The sequence below is a fragment of the Taudactylus pleione genome, unplaced genomic scaffold (assembly GCF_031769625.1).
Source record: "Taudactylus pleione unplaced genomic scaffold, aTauple2 ptg000910l, whole genome shotgun sequence".
NCBI lineage: Eukaryota > Metazoa > Chordata > Amphibia > Anura > Myobatrachidae > Taudactylus > Taudactylus pleione.
In genome coordinates this window covers 772,019-790,484 of record NW_028285311.1, presented here as the reverse complement: position 1 = coordinate 790,484, position 18,466 = coordinate 772,019, and the positions used below count along the sequence as shown (strand labels likewise).

Sequence of the window (18,466 nt, the reverse complement as noted above, 5' to 3'; positions counted from 1 at the left end):
CTATACCAGCACCTAGAATTGCTGGCTATTGTACACAAAGCTACATTCTGGCTTCCAGAACAGATAGCTAATATACTCAGGGTTCCATTGCGGTAGCCCAAACACCTGTCTAACATACTAAGAGCTCACCCCAACACCCAAAAACGGTTGGTTAAGGGTATCAGAGTTCTAATCCAGCACCGGGAACAGATTGCTAATGTACTCAAAACTCCATTCTGGCACCCAGAATAGATGGCAAACAAACTCTAGCTCTGTTTGAGCACCCAGAATGGCAGGCTAACATACTATAGCTCCATACTGGCACCTCTTCCTGTTTATCGATGCCAGCTGCATACTATCACACTATCACTGAGTCACACTTTCAGGCAACCAATGTAAAATGGTCCAAGGGGGCTCTAAAGCATAAACAAGGGTGTGAGGAGGCTCTGAGGCATATAAAGGTGCATGTGGGGGCTCTGGGCTGGCATATAATGGCATAAGGAGCTCTGAGACATATGAAGGGGCTTTGAGGCTTACAAAGGGACACAAGGGGACAAGAGTCATATAAAAGGGCATGAGCGGCCTTTATAGCATATACAGTGCTGTTTTTGGCAACGTCTCAGGAACCTGTAAAATGAAGAGGTGGTAATCCTACCCTCAGATCTGGTCACAGTGATGGAGAAGGCACGGTAGTGGTGAGGGGGCATGTTTCCCCACTGTGTATGCAGATAGTGCTGAGGAGCAGAGCTGGCTCCTTGCAGGGATTCTGGGCTGCACCCTGTCCTGAGCAGCAGCAGCTTCCTACGAGGAGGCTGTAATTTCTCCCTTTTTGTCAACCACCCCCAAATGAGGACGTGTACTGATTGCTCCACAGAGGCAGGGGGCGCTGCAGTGAGCTGAGCCGTTCAGGAGGATTCCATGTGGTAGTGGATAGATCCCCATCCGTAGATGTACCGACATCATCAGTTACTGTCCAATGCCATTCCCTACTATCCACGTGGACATAGATGGAGAATACAAACCTGTGGGAAGCGAAGTGAGCCCCCGTGCCCGAAGCGTGGCGAGCAAAGAGATCCTGCGAGGGGACAATTCCTTCTGTTGGTGGCCTTTATGGGCATGGAATCACTCTTCTGCACTCACTCCACGTCACTTCCAGGTACAACTAGTGAAGGGGATCTATACACTACCGTTATACACAGTCGAGTCACATTATTATGACCACCTCTTGCATTTGACGTCGTCAGCGAGAGGCCCATGAAGTACGTCACGTGGCGTGCGCTAGCTTGGTGGGTATATAAGGTGTGCGATACTACCGCCTGCACACATATCACTCGTTGCTGTTATGGGTAAAAGGGGCGATTTATCCGAGTTGCAGAAAGGGATGTTTACTGGCTTTCGGGCCAAGGGTGGCAGTATTTCTGACACAGCGCAGTTTGTGGACTCGCGTGCTGCTGTGGTGAAGGTGTATCGTGACTGGACAAATGGCACCATTGGGTATAACCGACTTGGAAACTGCGGAGCACAACGTGCCATTGATGTGAGAGGTGAACGTCGGCTACGAAGGTGTGCGAGGGACAACCGACATACTACAGTAGAAGAGCTCACCGTCAAAATGAACCTGGGGGGTCACCAGACGTGTGTCCAAAAATGACAATTCAGCAAATCCTGCTGCGTATGGGGCTCCAAAGCAAACGGATGGTCACTGCACCTATGCTAACGAAGGTGCATCGCTGGAAAAGGCCTCAATTTTCACACCTGTATCGGAATTGGATCTGTGCTAATTGGTGAAGGGTTGTCTTCTCTGATGGGTCACGTTTTCTGCTTCATCGAACGGATGGACGCTGGTGTGTCAGGCGAGAAACATCGGAGAATAAACACCCAGCAACTATTGTTGTGTTCGCTCTATGGATACTCCACCATGCACCCTCCAGCAGCTGTGGGATGTACTGCAGTCAGCATGGCTCCATATACCTGTGCCCACCTACCAGCACCCTCTAGCTGCTGTCTGTGCTGCACACGGTGGCTACTCTGGCTATTAGCTGGTGCTCATAATAATGTGACTCCACTGTGTATATTTACCAGATATTGCTGACTAATTGTATTCTACCAAGTCACCAGAAAGCAGTCTCTTACCAAGCAAGGTCTGTGCTATCTGTATTATAGTAACAACAATGTCTGCACCACCTGTATTATAGTAACAATAGGGTCTGCACCACCTGTATTATAGTAACAACAATGTCTGCACCACCTGTATTATAGTAACAATAGGGTCTGCATCACCTGTATTATAGTAACAACAATGTCTGCACCACCTGTATTATAGTAACAACAATGGGCCTGATTCAGAGCCGTTCGCTATTTGCGGTCGTTCGTTCAAAAACAAGGGGTGGCTATTCAAATGATCCGTTCGCAAATTGCAGTCTGTTCACGCCTCTAAGTCTGAACGAGCGTGCAAAACATACGCTCGTTTATTTGTTAAAAACGCCCCCTGTCCGCTCGCACCATACGTCATGTCCGCTATTTATTAGATTAATCGAGTACATCGACCAGCGTATGAACTGCTCGCTATTCTTGTGGTTGGTGTTTGCTACCACAAATTTGCGAGCAGTTCTGGCTATAAAATAACCCAGTGACGTGGTCAATGACGCTGCTGTATTAATTATGCACACCCATAATACGCCCGTTTTGACCTTTAAGCACGCCTGCGTTCGGATCTCCACTCCCCGTTTTCAAGCACCTTCCCCTGTTACCACCCACATACGCCTCATTCTGTCACTCAAAATAGCAGGCACTCGCTAAAAACCGTACGCATGCGCAGATGTGCAAACATCGCTCGGAACGAGCGTACTGCCGCTAACGAGCGGCTCTGAATGAGGGCCAATGTCTGCACCACCTGTATTATAGTAACAACTGGGTCTGCGCCACCTGTATTATAGTAACAACTGGGTCTGCGCCACCTGTATTATAGTAACAATGTCTGCACCACCTGCATTATAGTAACAACGGGGTCTGCTCCACCTGTATTATAGTAACAACGGAGTCTGCACCCCCTGTATTATAGTAACAACGGGGTCTGCTCCACCTGTATTACAGTAACAACGGGGTCTGCGCCACCAATATTATAGTAACAAGAATGTCTGCACCACCTGTATTATAGTAACAACGGGGTCTGCTCCACCTGTATTATAGTAATAACAATGTCTGCACCACCTGTATTATAGTAACAACCGGGTCTGCTCCACCTGTATTATAGTAACAACGGGGTCTGCTCCACCTGTATTATAGTAACAACAGGGTCTGCACCATCTGTATTATAGTAATAACCATGTCTGCGCCACCTGTATTATAGTAACAACGGGGTCTGCTCCACCTGTATTATAGTAACAACGGAGTCTGCACCCCCTGTATTATAGTAACAACGGGGTCTGCTCCACCTGTATTACAGTAACAACGGGGTCTGCGCCGCCAATATTATAGTAACAACAATGTCTGCGCCACTTGTATTATAGTAAAAACGGGGTCTGCTCCACCTGTATTATAGTAATAACAATGTCTGCACCACCTGTATTATAGTAACAACGGGGTCTGCTCCACCTGTATTATAGTAACAACGGGGTCTGCTCCACCTGTATTATAGTAACAACAAGGACTGCACCATCTGTATTATAGTAACACCAATGTCTGCACCATCTGTATTATAGTAACACCAATGTCGGCACCACCTGTATTATAGTAACAACAAGGACTGCTCCACCTGTATTATAGTAACAACAAGGACTGCTCCACCTGTATTATAGTAACAACAATGTCTGCACCACTTGTATTATAGTAACACCAATGTCTGCACCATCTGTATTATAGTAACACCAATGTCTGCACCATCTGTATTATAGTAACAATGTCTGCTCCACCTGCATTATAGTAACAATGTCTGCACCACCTGTATTATAATAAAAACGGGGTCTGCACCACCTGTATTATAGTAACAATGTCTGCACCACCTGTATTATAGTAACACCAATGTCTGCACCATCTGTATTATAGTAACACCAATGTCTGCACCACCTGTATTATAGTAACACCAATGTCTGCACCATCTGTATTATAGTAACAATGTCTGCTCCACCTGCATTATAGTAACAATGTCTGCACCACCTGTATTATAGTAACAATGTCTGCACCACCTGTATTATAATAACAACGGGGTCTGCACCACCTGTATTATAGTAACAACAATGTCTGCACCACCTGTATTATAAAAATAGCACACTATATGCACTAAAGTGTAACCTACCGGCACAATAACAATGCAGCACAAGAGTCTGCTCCAGCTGTACTCCGAATGTAGACAAGCAAGGTGACACTAGAGTCTGCTCTTCCTACATAATAATAATAATAATAGTAATGATATTACCTGGCTGCTGTCAGAGTCAGACAGAACAATACAATGGCTGCTCTCTCCGTCTCTCCTGTTCCTGTGCTGGGAATAGATCAGAGGAGACAGAGCTCAGACCAGGGGAAAATGGCCGCCGCTCCCATAATAACTGTTATTACTGTATGCTGCCTGACTGGTATACAAGAAAATGGCCGCCGACCCCCGCACTGAGGACATGTATGGTCACCATTATTGGAGGAGAGATTACCAGGAGGCAGGGCTGAATAAAGCGGCTCCGCCCACCCGCCGTCTCTATGGCTGCAGCCATCGCCTCCGCCCTGATGATGAGGTGAGTGACGTTTCGAGGAGCCAATCAGATTGTTAAAAAAAATTAAAGCCGAGCGTAGACCTCCTAAAGGTAAACACGTGACGCTGGCTGGGGAGCTGAGGCCTGGCAGTGACAGGGTTACATAGAGCGCACAGAAGGCGCCGTCTCTGTGTCCGGCATCAGCAGGTAATGGTGTCCTACTATACAGGTGGAGCAGCCTGTGGTGTCCTCCTATACAGGGGGAGCAGCCTGTGGTGTCCTCCTATACAGGGGGAGCAGCCTGTGGTGTCCTACTATACAGGGGGAGCAGCCTGTGGTGTCCTACTATACAGGTGGAGCGGCCTGTGGTGTCCTACTATACAGGGTGAGCTGCCTGTGGTGTCCTACTATACAGGGTGAGCTGCCTGTGGTGTCCTACTATACAGGGTGAGCAGCCTGCTGTGTCCATACTATACGGGGGAGTGGGAGGGACCTGCAGTATCCTACTATACAGTAGGAGCAGCCTGCAGGGTCCTATACAGGGGAAGCGGCCTGCGGTTTCCTACTATAAACGGGGAGTGGTCTCCAATGTCCTACTATACAGGGGAGCAGTCTGCGGTGTCTTACTATAAAGGGGGAGCAGCCTATGGTGTCCATACTACACAGGGGGAGTGGCCTGTGGTTTCCTACTATACAGGAGGAGCATTCTGTGGTGTCCTACTATACAGAGGGAACAGCCTGTGGTGTCCTATACAGGGGAGCAGCCTGTTGTGCCCTATTATACAGGAGGAGCAGCCTGATGTGTCCTACTATACAGTGGGAGAGGCCTGTGGTCTCTGTACCTAGAGTATATACCAGTGAGGGGAGGCCTGGGCTATATACCCTCCTCATACAGCAGCACTGGGGGTCTCTGTACCTATAGTATATACCAGTGAGGGGAGGCCTGGGCTATATACCCTGTACTGTCACACAGTCTCCTCATACAGCAGCACTGGGGGTCTCTGTACCTATAGCATATACCAGTGAGGGGAGGCCTGGGCTATATACCCTGTACTGTCACACAGTCTCCTCATACAGCAGCACTGGGGGTCTATGTACCTATAGTATATACTAGTGAGGAGAGGCCTGGGCTATATACCCTGTACTGTCACACAGTCTCCTCATACAGCAGCACTGGGGGTCTCTGTACCTATAGTATATACCAGTGAGTCCTGGGATATATTACCTGAATGGGACATTATACAGTGACACCGCTGGATGTGTCTGGGTGATGACTGGAGAGGTGACTGCTGGGAATGGGACATTGTACAGTAACACCAGGGGATGTGTCCGGGTGATGACTGGAGAGGTGACTGCTGGGAATAGGACATTATACAGTAACACCAGGGAATGTGTCTGGGTGATGACTGGAGAGGTGACTGCTGGGAATGGGACATTATACAGTAACACCAGGGGGGCTGATGACTGGAGAGGTGACTGCTGGGAATGGGACATTATACAGTAACACCAGGTGATGTGTCCGGGTGATGACTGGAGAGGTGACTGCTGGGAATGGGACATTATACAGTAACACCAGGGGATGTGTCCGGGTGATGACTGGAGAGGTGACTGCTGGGAATGGGACATTATACAGTAACACCAGGGGGGCTGATGACTGGAGAGGTGACTGCTGGGAATGGGACATTATACAGTAACACCAGGGGATGTGTCTGGGTGATGACTGGAGAGGTGACTGCTTGGAATGGGACATTATACAGTAACACCAGGAGATGTGTCTGGGTGATGACTGGAGAGGTGACTGCTGGGAAGGGGACATTATACAGTAACACCAGGGGATGTGTCTGGGTGATGACTGGAGAGGTGACTGCTGGGAATGGGACATTATACAGTAACACCAGGGCATGTGTCTGGGTGATGACTGTATCATTGTGTGTGTCAGGTTACTATAAGGTGCCAGGATGTCACTGTCTATGTCCCCATGCAGGAGGAGATGTATATAGAGAAACACAGGGGTCACAAGGACGTGATGATGGAGAATCACCGGCCCCTCACATCACTGGGTAAGAGGAGACTGTCATTTATTGTACAGGGTAGAGCAGGTATGGTGGCCCCCTTTATACACACATAACCCTCCAAGTTACTAAAATGTGCCTTAAGGAATGCACGCTCTGTCTTACGCAATTAGACCCTCCCTCCCCTGCAGCACTGGCACACAATCAGACACTCCCTCCCCTGCAGCACTGGCACACAATCAGACACTCCCTCCCCTGCAGCACTGGCACACAATCAGACACTCCCTCCCCTGCAGCACTGTCACACAATCAGACACTCCCTCCCCTGCAGCACTGTCACACAATCAGACACTCCCTCCCCTGCAGCACTGGCACACAATCAGACACTCCCTCCCCTGCAGCACTGGCACACAATCAGACACTCCCTCCCCTGCAGCACTGTCACACAATCAGACACTCCCTCCCCTGCAGCACTGGCACACAATCAGACACTCACTCCCCTGCAGCACTGTCACACAATCAGACACTCCCTCCCCTGCAGCACTGTCACACGGTGACCTACACGTCACACACACCTCCAGGCCTGGTAATAGTAAAGGAGGTGGGGTAGGAATATTACTGTCCCAATCTATCACATACACAGATCTCCCACAGGTACCATCACTCACAGTTACATCATTTGTACATTCTATCAGGACTGTCACCCCTTTCTCTCTGTGTGTTGCTGTCTATCGCCCACCTAACAATTTCTGGAACATATTTCTGCCTGGCTCCCTCACTTCCTATCCTCAGACATCTCCACCATCATCATCATGGGAGATTTCAGTATCACTACTGACAGTCCCCAATCTCCTCATGTCTCCAATCTACTCTCTGTAACCTCCTCTCTCTGCCTCTCCCAATGGTCTCCTCTACTCTTCAGGAGGGTCACTGCTTTGTTCTTGTAGTCACCAGACTATGTTCCGTTTCTGAAGTCACTAACAGTCCTTTCCCTCTCTCAGATCACAGCCTTATCACCTGCACAGTCTCCTCCATTATGTCAACCTCAATGTCAATTAAATCAGCCAAGCCTCCTCACACCCGCATATTAGATTTTAATGATGTTAATTTTCAACAACTATTCACTTCTCTGTGACAGCTATTCTCACCAATTTCTACATTCACACCTGAACTAGACTCTAGAAATAGCTCTGAATGAATAGCTCCAGCTACCCATCACCATACACTTATACTTAGACGTCAGCCATGGCATTCTAAATTAACAAGACACCTGCAAAAACTTTCACGTAAAGTAGAACGTCAGTGGCGTAAATCTCGTACTCAAAGTGACTTCCTCACATGTAAGACTATCTACCACTCTTAGGGGTAAATTTACTAAAGTGAGAGTTTTTAGAAGAGTTTAGTTTTAAAAGTGATGTCGCCAATAGCAACCAATCAGATTCTATTATCTTCTAGAAGGTGCTAGTTAAATGTTAAGTAGAATCTGATTGCTTGCTATGGGCAACATCACTTTTAAAACTCACTTCTAAAAACTCTCACTTTAGTAAATTTAACCCTTACTGTAATGCTCTGGACACTGCCATACAAACATTTCCAATCTCTCATCTCTGCCCAAGCCTCTAACCCCAAGCAACTTTTTTATACATTTAAATCACTTCTTACCCCTCACCCAACCCACCTGCTACTATCTGTGCACAAGATCTTGCTTCCAATTTCACGGACAAGATTGATAAGATCAGAAAGGAAATGGTATGCTCTTCCCCAGGCAGTGACCTGCTCTATTCCCTACCTGATCCCCCCGGCACATTTTCTTCATTTTACCCCACAAATTAAGATGAAGTATCTACGCTCTCCTCACCCTCCTACTCTACTACCTCTCCTCTTCATCCTATATCCTCACACATCAGTAATGTTCTGTCTCCTGTGTTCATCCCACCCTTAACTAAATCTGTAATTCCACTCTCTACTGGTATCTTTCCATCAGTGTACAAACATGCAATGATTACTCCCATTTGGAAAAAAAAAAAATTCTGACCCTAACTCTCTCTCAAATTACCGTCCTATCTCCCAGCTCCCTCGCCCTTCCAAGCTACTGGAGAGACTTGCCTACACCCACCTCACACACTTTCTTAACACCCACAACTTATTGGACCCAGGTCGGTCCAGCTTTCATTCCCAACACTCCACAGAGACAGCCCTGACAGAGGTAGTAATTGATCTGGTCACTGCCAAGGCTAAAGGCCATTACTCACGTCTTATTCATCTAGAGTTCTCTACTGCCTTTGACACTGATGAGCAAACTCTTCTCCTACAAACACTACAATCCCTAGGTCTTCAGGACACATCCCTTTCTTGGTTCTCATACCACCTATCTGATTGCTCTTTTACTGTTTGTTTTTCTGATTCCGTCTCCTCTTCACTACCTGTATCAGTTGGAGACTACATGGCTCAGTCTGGTCCTCTGCTTTTCTCATCTATACCAACTCTCTTGGCAAACTAATCACCTTTTTGGGTTTTCAGTGTCATCTATACGCAAACGACACTCAAATCTACCCATCCTCCCCAGATTTGTCACCATCTGTGCTGGTTCGCGGCACTGAATGTGTCTCTGCCATTTAATATTGGCTGGCATCTCGCCACCTCAAACTTAATATATCCACTGGCCAATAGTAATTATTAACCTGATATCTCCATCACTGTTGACAACTCAACAATCAACCCAACAAACTCGCTGCCTAGGTGTCATCCTTGACTCTGAACTGTCCTTTGTTCCCCACATTCAATCTGTCTCTAAATCCTGTTACATACATCTAAAAAACATAGCTAAAATTCGACATGATCTTACACAAGACACTGCAAAAACTCTAATCCATGCACTCATTATTTCCTGCATCGACTATTGCAGTAGTCTCCTTACTGGTCTTCCCAAAAACAGGCTCTCACCGCTACAGTCCATAATGAATGCATCTGCGAGACTGATCGTCCTCGCTAAACATTCATCATCTGCTTCTCCGCTCTGTCAGTCCCTCCACTGGTTACCGGTCTTCTATTGTATTCAATATAAAATACACTTGCACATAAAACCATTGACCAAACCACACCAACATACATCTCTTCACTTTTCTCTTTCTTCCACTAGAGGACACTGGAGACTTAGTACACTGTGGTATAGAGGCGTGGATAGTGGAGCTGGCACTTTAAATAATTTAAAAGTGTGATGCTCCTCCCCCTCTGCCCCACCAGCCCCTCAGTTTTAGCAAAAAGTGCCAGGGAGCTGGTCACTTCATGCTGGACTCCAGTGGTATTTTTTATTTTGTTTTACTAACTAAAGAGACCCTTCGCCACCTCACTAAAGGTTGGAGTCCTAGCTCAGGGCCACCAAGTCAGGGAGAAGTGCACAGGGCTTCTGTAGAAAGCACCTGACAGCTCCTCACCGCCGCAAGCAGCAAGTGTCCTTCAGTGAGAGCCAGGGAAGAGGATACAGGGGAGCGCAGTGAGTATACAACCGAGCTGCACATCCCCCACCGCCCAGGTCGCCCACCCTCCCTCAGATGCCGGCAGTGAACACCGCTATCGCGCGTCTCTCCAGAGTCCCCCACCTCCCGCTAGTCGGGGGAGTACAGCGCTTGCACGCGCCGCTGTTACACTGACGTGGGAGGACAGCGCGGCGCTGTTAGGCAAGGCTGATCATCTATATAGGCGGGGGAGCCATATTGAGAGCTGGGGAGGTTGAAGGGGGTGGAGCTAATCAGCGCAGGCTCTCTCCCTGTGCGCCAAAGGCTGTGCTGCTGACTTGACACACGTGTCTGCCTGCTCTCTGCACTACAGGCTGAGTACAGGCATCGTGTACAGAAGGCTGATTCTCCAGGCATCCTGTTACAGCAGGATCCTTTGAAAGGGCTGTGAGTACACTGGGGTGCTATTATTGGGTGGTGCTGCAGGGAACCCAGTAATTGGGGAGGGTTGTGGTGTGAATCCTCCTCTGTCCCATTAGCCTTCTGTTTCTACTATATCTGTTACTGATTCTGTGTGAGTGGGCATGACAGGCAGGGCCACCAAGGCTTCACAGATAATGAACAAACAAAGCCAAATGTTACTGACTCTACACTATGTGATGCTTGTACAGTAGGGATCCACCTATCCCTATCACTGCATCGCCTACTCGTCCATAGGCCTTTGACCAAGCGGGAGTTATGGCCGTGATAACGTCAGAGTTGGCCGAGTCTTGCCGGTCACAACCGCCCTGGGCGACAGGTTTGGCCAATTCAGTGTAAAGCCTGGTAAATATAATGGGTTCCACTAGTAACATACCCTCTACTTCCTATCAAAAGCCGTCAAAGAAACGTCCACTACAGACAGTAATCCAGTCGGATGATTCAAACGAAAAACACCCCTCACAAGAGGAAAATGAGGAGGGTAAGTTGAAGAGGTTTTGGAAGATGTTGGGTCCGCACCGCCAGATTTAGAATCTGGTTCTCCTCAATGTTCCTGAGTACATAGAACCTGAATCTCAGGAGTTTAATTTGTTTGGCAAGCAACAAAAAAGTCTGTTTTCCCTTCTCACAACAGCTTCATGACCAACTTTTAGTTGCCAGAGACAACCGGATAAGCGTTTCTATATTCCACAACATTCTGCTGTCAGCTATTCATTTCCATCCTCTATGATGGAAAAGTGGGAAACATCTCCTTCAGTGGATGTGTCCGTTTCTCGCCTATCAAAGAAAACGACACTTCCAGTTCCTGGTGCTACGTCACTCAAGGATCCTTCAGATCGTAAGCTGGAAACAACACTATGCTCTGTGTACTCTGCGGAAGGAGTGCTAACAAGGCTGTCGTCTGGGCGGAGCAGCTGATTGCGGGTTTGGTACATCCAGAGCAGAGCTGAGACTGCTAGCAGAACACATCTATGAATCGTCAGTTTACCTAGACGAAGCTTCCAAGGATATCAGCCAGATTAGTGCTCGTATATCCGCTTCTGCTATTGCAGCCCGTAGAGGTCTCTGGCTGCGTTCTTGGCAAGCGGACGCTGAATCCAAGCGGACGGTTGAAGGTTTGCAGTTCACTGGTGATATGCTTTTTGGTCCAGAGCTGGACAAATGGATATCATAATCAACTGGGGGTAAGTCTACTTTCCTCCTTTCACCTGCCCCGACACCTAGAAGACCTTACATTGCTCCAACGTTTTACTCCTTTCGTGTTCCGCAGCCCTTTCATGGTAGAGCAAGAGGTGCTACCACGTAGGCTAGAGGTGGCAGAGGTAGGGGTCGCCCACAGACGGTTGCACGTCGACAGGAACAAAAGCCAGTTGAAAAACAGGTGGCATGATGGTCTCCCATCCCAAATGGGATCTCCTATGGTTGGAGCTCGATTAAAGACTTTTTTTCAACAGGTTTGGAACCAGACCTCTTCGGACCCTTGGAATCGCAGATTACTCCCCGTAGGGTACAAAATAGATTTCGAAGCTTCACCTCCAAATCGTTTTTTTCACTACGGGTCTGCCGGTGTCAGCAGACAAGGCAAAGGTTCTGCAAGAGGCAATTCAGTCTTTGCTACATTCAGCAGTGCTGGTTCCGGTACATCAACGGGGTCTGGGTTTCTACTCAAACCTTTTTGTGGTGCCCAAGCTGGATGGGTCTGTCAGGCCAATCCTGAACCTCATGTCTTTAAACCAGTATCTGATGGTTTATCGCTTCAAGATGTAGTTGATTCAATCTGTAATTGTGAGTTTGGAACCTGCGGAGTTTCTAATTTCTCTGGATATAAAAGGTGCATATCTACATGTTCCAATTTGGGAACCGCCGCAAGCTTTCCTGCTTTTTGCGATATTACACGAGCGCTATCAGTTTCGGGCGTTGCTGTTCGATTTATCCTCTGCACCCCGTGTCTTCACCAAGGTTATGTCTGTCATGATTGCACACCTTCGTACATCAGGGGTGACCATAATTCCTTACTTAGATGACCTTTTGATCAAGGTCCCATCAGAATCTCTTCTCTTGGACGACGCCTTACTGATATACAGGACTGTGATGCAGCACAGCTGGATGTTCAATTTAAAATCCAACTGAATTCCGTCTCAGAGACTCCAGTTCTGGGGATGATCCTGAATTTAAGGTTATAGCAGGTTTTTCTACCGAAAGACAAAGCCCAGGACATTCGGTTACTAGTTCAGTTAGTCCTCAGACAGAAGACTTTACTGGTTTGTCTTTGTCCCTTGGGAAAGATAGTAGCTGTCTTCGAGGCACTACAATTTGGATGATTCTAATCTCGTGTGTTCCAGCTGGACCTACTAACACTGGTCAGGGTCTCACTACTACATCGGATGATCCAGTTGGCACCGACAACCAGGGTGTCTCTTTTCTGGTGAATGCAAACCAACAACTTCTTGGCGGGTCGGAGATTCGGAGTGTGGGATTGGATAATCGTGACGACTGATTCCAGTCTCTGAGGATGGGGAGCGGTGGTTCTAGACGGTCATTTTTAGGGACTTTGGTCTCCACAGGAAAGACCAGGGCCCATAAATGTGTTGGAACTCAGAGCAATCTACAACGCTCTGCTGGAAGCACACTTACTAAGATCTCCTCAAGTCAGAATTCAGTCGGACAACGAGATTTATGTCGCTTATGTCAATCGACAGGATGGAACTCGAAGTTGCATGGCAATGTGCAAAGTTACTCGGATTCTCAGGTGGGCCAAGAATCAATCAGTGATCCACTAACAGTTCCATGAACCTACGACATGGTTTACATAGTCCCTTCAATTCCTCTACTTCCTCGCCTATTAAAGCGGATAAAACATGAGTCGGTCTCGGCCATTCTTGTGGCTACGGACTGGCTTCGGAGGAGTTGATATTCGGACCTTCAGACTCTCTTAGCAGATGATCTGTGACCCCTACCACTTTGTCCAGACCTCCTGCAACAGGGTCCTTTCATGCACCCCAACCTAGCACAGCTGCATTTAACGGGGTGGCTGTTGAGGCCGCTATCTTATGATGCAAAGGCATCCCCGAATCTGTTATCCCCACTATGCTTCGTGCCAGAAAACCAGTTATGGCTGCGCATTACCACCACATTTGGCGGTCTTATGTAGTATGGTGTGGTGGTCTTTCCGTAATACTGATTCGATCTTTGTTCTGTATGATGCTGTTCGGAAGGATTGGCCAGCGTTTAAACAGACCTTTGCAAGATGGATTCAGCTGACTATACGACAGGCTTCTAATAGCAGCAATAGGCTACCTCCTCAGTCTATTTCAGCACATTCCACGCACTCTGTTTGTACGTCATGAACGGCACGTCGGGGTGCCTCCACCATGCAATTGTGACGGGCGGATACTTGGTCCTCTGTACATACCTTTTGTGGTTTTATCAGTTTGACACATTTGCTGCTTCAGGCTCCTCAGAGTGCTCTCGCCCATGGGGAAAACTTTGAGACGTCCCCAGTGTACTAAGTCTCCAGTGTCCCGTAATGGGTGAAAGAGAAAATGGGAGTTTGGTACTTACCGGTAAATCCTTTTCTCTGATTCAACAGGGAACACTGGACGCCCACCTCTCTTCGCCTGCCAGTTTTTGATTGGTACTATGTGTTTGTATGCTTTTGTTTGTCATGTCATTTTTGTTTCTCTTGTTATACATCTCGTCTTGTTTTTTTTTCTAAACTAAGGGGCTAGTGGGGTAGAGGGGGAGGAGCTTCACACTTCTAAATTATTTAAAGTGCCAGCTCCACTATCCACGCCTCTATACCCCAGTGTACTAAGGGGCATGTGTATCAAAGCTTGATGTGAGATAAAATTGTGAAATATATATCACCAACCAATCAGCTCCAAACTATCATTTCTTAAATACAGCCTGCAAAATGTATCTCACAATTTTATCTCGCATCAAGCTTTGATACATATGCCCCTAAGTCTCCAGTATCCCCTGTGGATTCAGAGAAAAGGATTTACCGGTAAGTACCAAAATCCCATTATCTATTGTAATAATACAGGAACATGACTGGGGAGGTGATAGGGATCTGGGAGTGTCACAGTGACATCACTTACATCTATAGTAATAATACAGGGACATGACTGGGGAGGTGATAGGGATCTGGGAGTGTCACAGTGACATCACTTACACTAACGTTCAAAATTATGGGGTCACTTAGAAATTTCCTTATTTTTGAAAGAAAAGCACTGTTTTTTTTCAATGAAGATAACATTAAATTCAGTGTTCGCAAATACGCGCTGTAGCGCATATTTTACCTGGGATTGAGCACTCCGGGAAGCTGGCCTTCTAGGCAGATTGGCAAAGAAAAAGCCATATCTGAGACTGGCCAATAAAAGGAAAAGATTAATATGGGCAAAAGAACAGACATTGGACAGAAGATTGGAAAAAAAGTATTATGGACAGACGAATCGAAGTTTGAGGTGTTTGGATCACACAGAAGAACATTTGTGAGACGCAGAACAAGTGAAAAGATGCTGGAAGAGTGCCTGATGCCATCTGTCAAGCATGGTGGAGGTAATGTGATGTTCTGGGGCTGCTTTGGTGCTGGTAAAGTGGGAAATTTGTACAAGGTAAAAGAGATTTTGAATAAGGAAGGCTATTACGCCATACCCTGTGGACAGCACTTGGAGAAGGAAATTGGCTCCAATCAACAGGACAATTACCCCATGCACACCTCCAAATTATGGAGGAACTATTTAGGGAAGAAGCAGGCAGCTGGTATTCTGTCTGTAACGGAGTGGCCAGCGCAGTCACCAGATCTCAACCCCATTGAGCTGTTGTGGGAGCAGCTTGACCGTATGGTTCGCAAGAAGTGCCCATCAAGCCAATCCAACTTGTGGGAGGTGCTTCAGGAAGCGTAAGGTGAAATTTCTTCAGATTGGGTCAACAAATTAACAGCTAGAATGCCAAAGGTCTGCAATGCTGTAATTGCTACAAAAGGAGCATTTTTGGATAAAAGCAAAGTTTGAAGGACAAAATTTTTTAAAATAAGTCATTATTTCTAACCTTGCCAATGTCTTGACTCTGGGGGTCATTCAGACCCACTCGCGAGCGGCAGTCCGCTCGCAAGTGGGTCGATGTTCCCCACTGCGCATGCGCACGACGGAGGGAGCTCTGTTGTGCGCATGCGCGAGACCCAATCCATCCATCGCTCGGGGTCTCGCACCAAAGGGGGCGTGCTGTCGATGTTGATTGACAGCACGCCCCCTTTGGTGGGCGTTCCAGGGGCGTGCCTGCCAGATGGAGGCGTTCCTATGGGAACGCCTACCGTTTGAAGCCGGCCCCACTGACATCACTAGTGATGTCAGTGGGAGTGATTTTGGCTCTGATAGAGCCAAAATCACTCCTGGCCTTGCGGTTGAGAATCCCGACCACAGGGTTTCACTCGCAAGTCCGATGGTCGCGATGGTCTTGAACGCTCGGTCGCGATGGGTTGGACGCTCCGTATATGCTGTGGGTGGTGACCCACAGCTATACGAGCGTCCAGGAGGACGCTCCATTTTAATGGAGGACAGCCCTGATTCAGAGCGAGCGCTCTGCTCAGAGCGTCCGGCTCTGAATCAGGGCCTATATGTCCTATTCATTTTGCAACTCATTTGATAAATAAAAGTCAGTTTTCATGTAAAACACATTCTCGGGGTGACCCAAAACTTTTGAACGGTAGTGTATATCTATAGTAATAATACATGGACATGACTGGGGAGGTGAGGGGATCTGGGAGTGTCACAGTAACATCACTTATATCTATAGTAATAATACAGGGATATGACTGGGGAGGTGAGGGGATCTGGTAGTGTCACAGTGACATCACTTATATGACTAGTAATAATATAGGGACATGACTGGGGAGGTGAGAGGATCTGGAAGTGTCACAGTGACATCACTTATATCTATAGTAATAATACAGAGATATGACTGGGGAGGTGAGGGGATCTGGTAGTGTCACAGTGACATCACTTATATGACTAGTAATAATATAGGGACATGACTGGGGAGGTGAGAGGATCTGGAAATGTCACAGTGACATCACTTTATATATATATATATATATATATATATATATATATATATATTATATAGTAGTAATACAGGGACATGACTGGGGAGGTGAGTGTTAAGACTCAGGTAGACCGTTTGAGTATTAGTCTCGCTACGGCCCCTTGAGGGCTGGCATACCTTGGCTTGATGCGGCCGTGTAGCAGCCTTGAGGGCTGAAGATGACTGGCTGTGGCCAATGGGCCACTAGGATGAGGTGCGGCCTTTGGGCTGGTAGCAGCCTCTGGGCTGGTTGTGGCCTGAGGGCCAATAGGATGAGGTGCGGCCTTTGGGCTGGTAGCAGCCTCTGGGCTGAGTAGCAGCCTTTGAGGCCGTCATAACAGTCACTGAAAGGAGTTGCAGCCTATGGGCTGTGAAGCAGCCGGATCTGGGAGTGTCACAGTGCTATCACTTATATCTATAATAATAATACAAAGATATGACTGAATCCGGGAGAGTCACAATGATATCAGTTATGTACAATTAACTCTTAAAAACAATTCCATATAGGTGAATTATAATTTCAGCCTTTTATTAATAGCTTCTCAAAAACACAGAATTACACAGTAGCGAAGAAGACATCCAGTAACTGTCAGACACCCAGCAGCCGTCCCTTTGTGTCAGGAGGACTGAGCAGGACCCAAAGCCCCATTACGGTGCCTTCACCTCACTCACTAACACGTAAGAGAGACAATGACCAGAAGATTCTGGAACTCACCAACAAGATCATTCAGCTTCTGACTCGAGAGGTGACTGCTGGAAATGGGACATTATACAGTAACACGAGGGGGTGTGTCTGGGTGATTACTTGAGAGGTGACTGCTGGGAATGGGACATTATACAGTAACACCAGGGGATGTGTCTGGGTGATGACTGGAGAGGTGACTGCTGGGAATGGGACATTATACAGTAACACCAGGGGATGTGTCTGGGTGATGACTGGAGAGGTGACTGCTGGGAATGGGACATTATACAGTAACACCAGGGGATGTGTCTGGGTGATGACTGCTGGGAATGGGACATTATACAGTAACACCAGGGGATGTGTCTGGGTGATGACTGCTGGGAATGGGACATTGTACAGTAACACCAGGGGATGTGTCTGGATGATGACTGCTGGGAATGGGACATTGTACAGTAACACCAGGGGATGTGTCTGGGTGATGACTGGGGAGGTGACTGCAGGGAATGGGACATTATACAGTAACACCAGGGGATGTGTCTGGGTGATGACTGTGTCATTGTGTGTGTCGGGTTCCTATAAGATGTCAGGATGTCACTGTCTATATTTCCATACAGGAGGGGGAGTATATAGATGAAGGAGAATTATTGGCTCCCCACAACACTGGGTAAGAGGAGACACGTTTTTTTGTACTGGGGAGAGCAGGTGTGGGGGCTCTCCCTATATATAATCTATTAAAAACACACACACACACACACACACACACACACACACACACACACACATATATATATATATATATATATATATATATATATATGTGTAAGTACCCAGTTACTCTGTGTCTCCTACAGATGGACCTGGTGGCACAATTGCCCAAGAGAGATGTCCCCGTCCTCTGTATTCACAGGATTGTACAGAGGAGAATCGCAGGATCCCACAGGAGCATCAGGTAGGTGGGATTTCGGGTCTCACCAATATACCACAGTGACTGTCACTATATGATCTGTAGAGAAGTTGTGTGTGTCCTATACCCTGATATTCTTATGTTTTTATTTCATGTAATTTCATCAGACTTTCTTAAATATTTTGTTT

At 47.3% G+C, this 18,466-nt stretch overlaps 2 protein-coding genes across 2 annotated transcripts in view; one reads left to right on the top strand and one right to left on the bottom strand.

The window, feature by feature from the left end:
• LOC148473816 (uncharacterized) overlaps window positions 1–4,491 on the bottom strand; it is a 160,822-nt gene extending 156,331 nt beyond the window's left edge. The window contains exon 1 of the mRNA XM_088459441.1: window positions 4,394–4,491. The gene's annotated coding sequence lies outside the window, so the exon portion shown is untranslated. The remainder of the gene's footprint in view (window positions 1–4,393) is intronic.
• LOC148473814 (uncharacterized) overlaps window positions 1–18,466 on the top strand; it is a 336,188-nt gene that overhangs the window by 126,955 nt on the left and 190,767 nt on the right. The window lies entirely within an intron of this gene.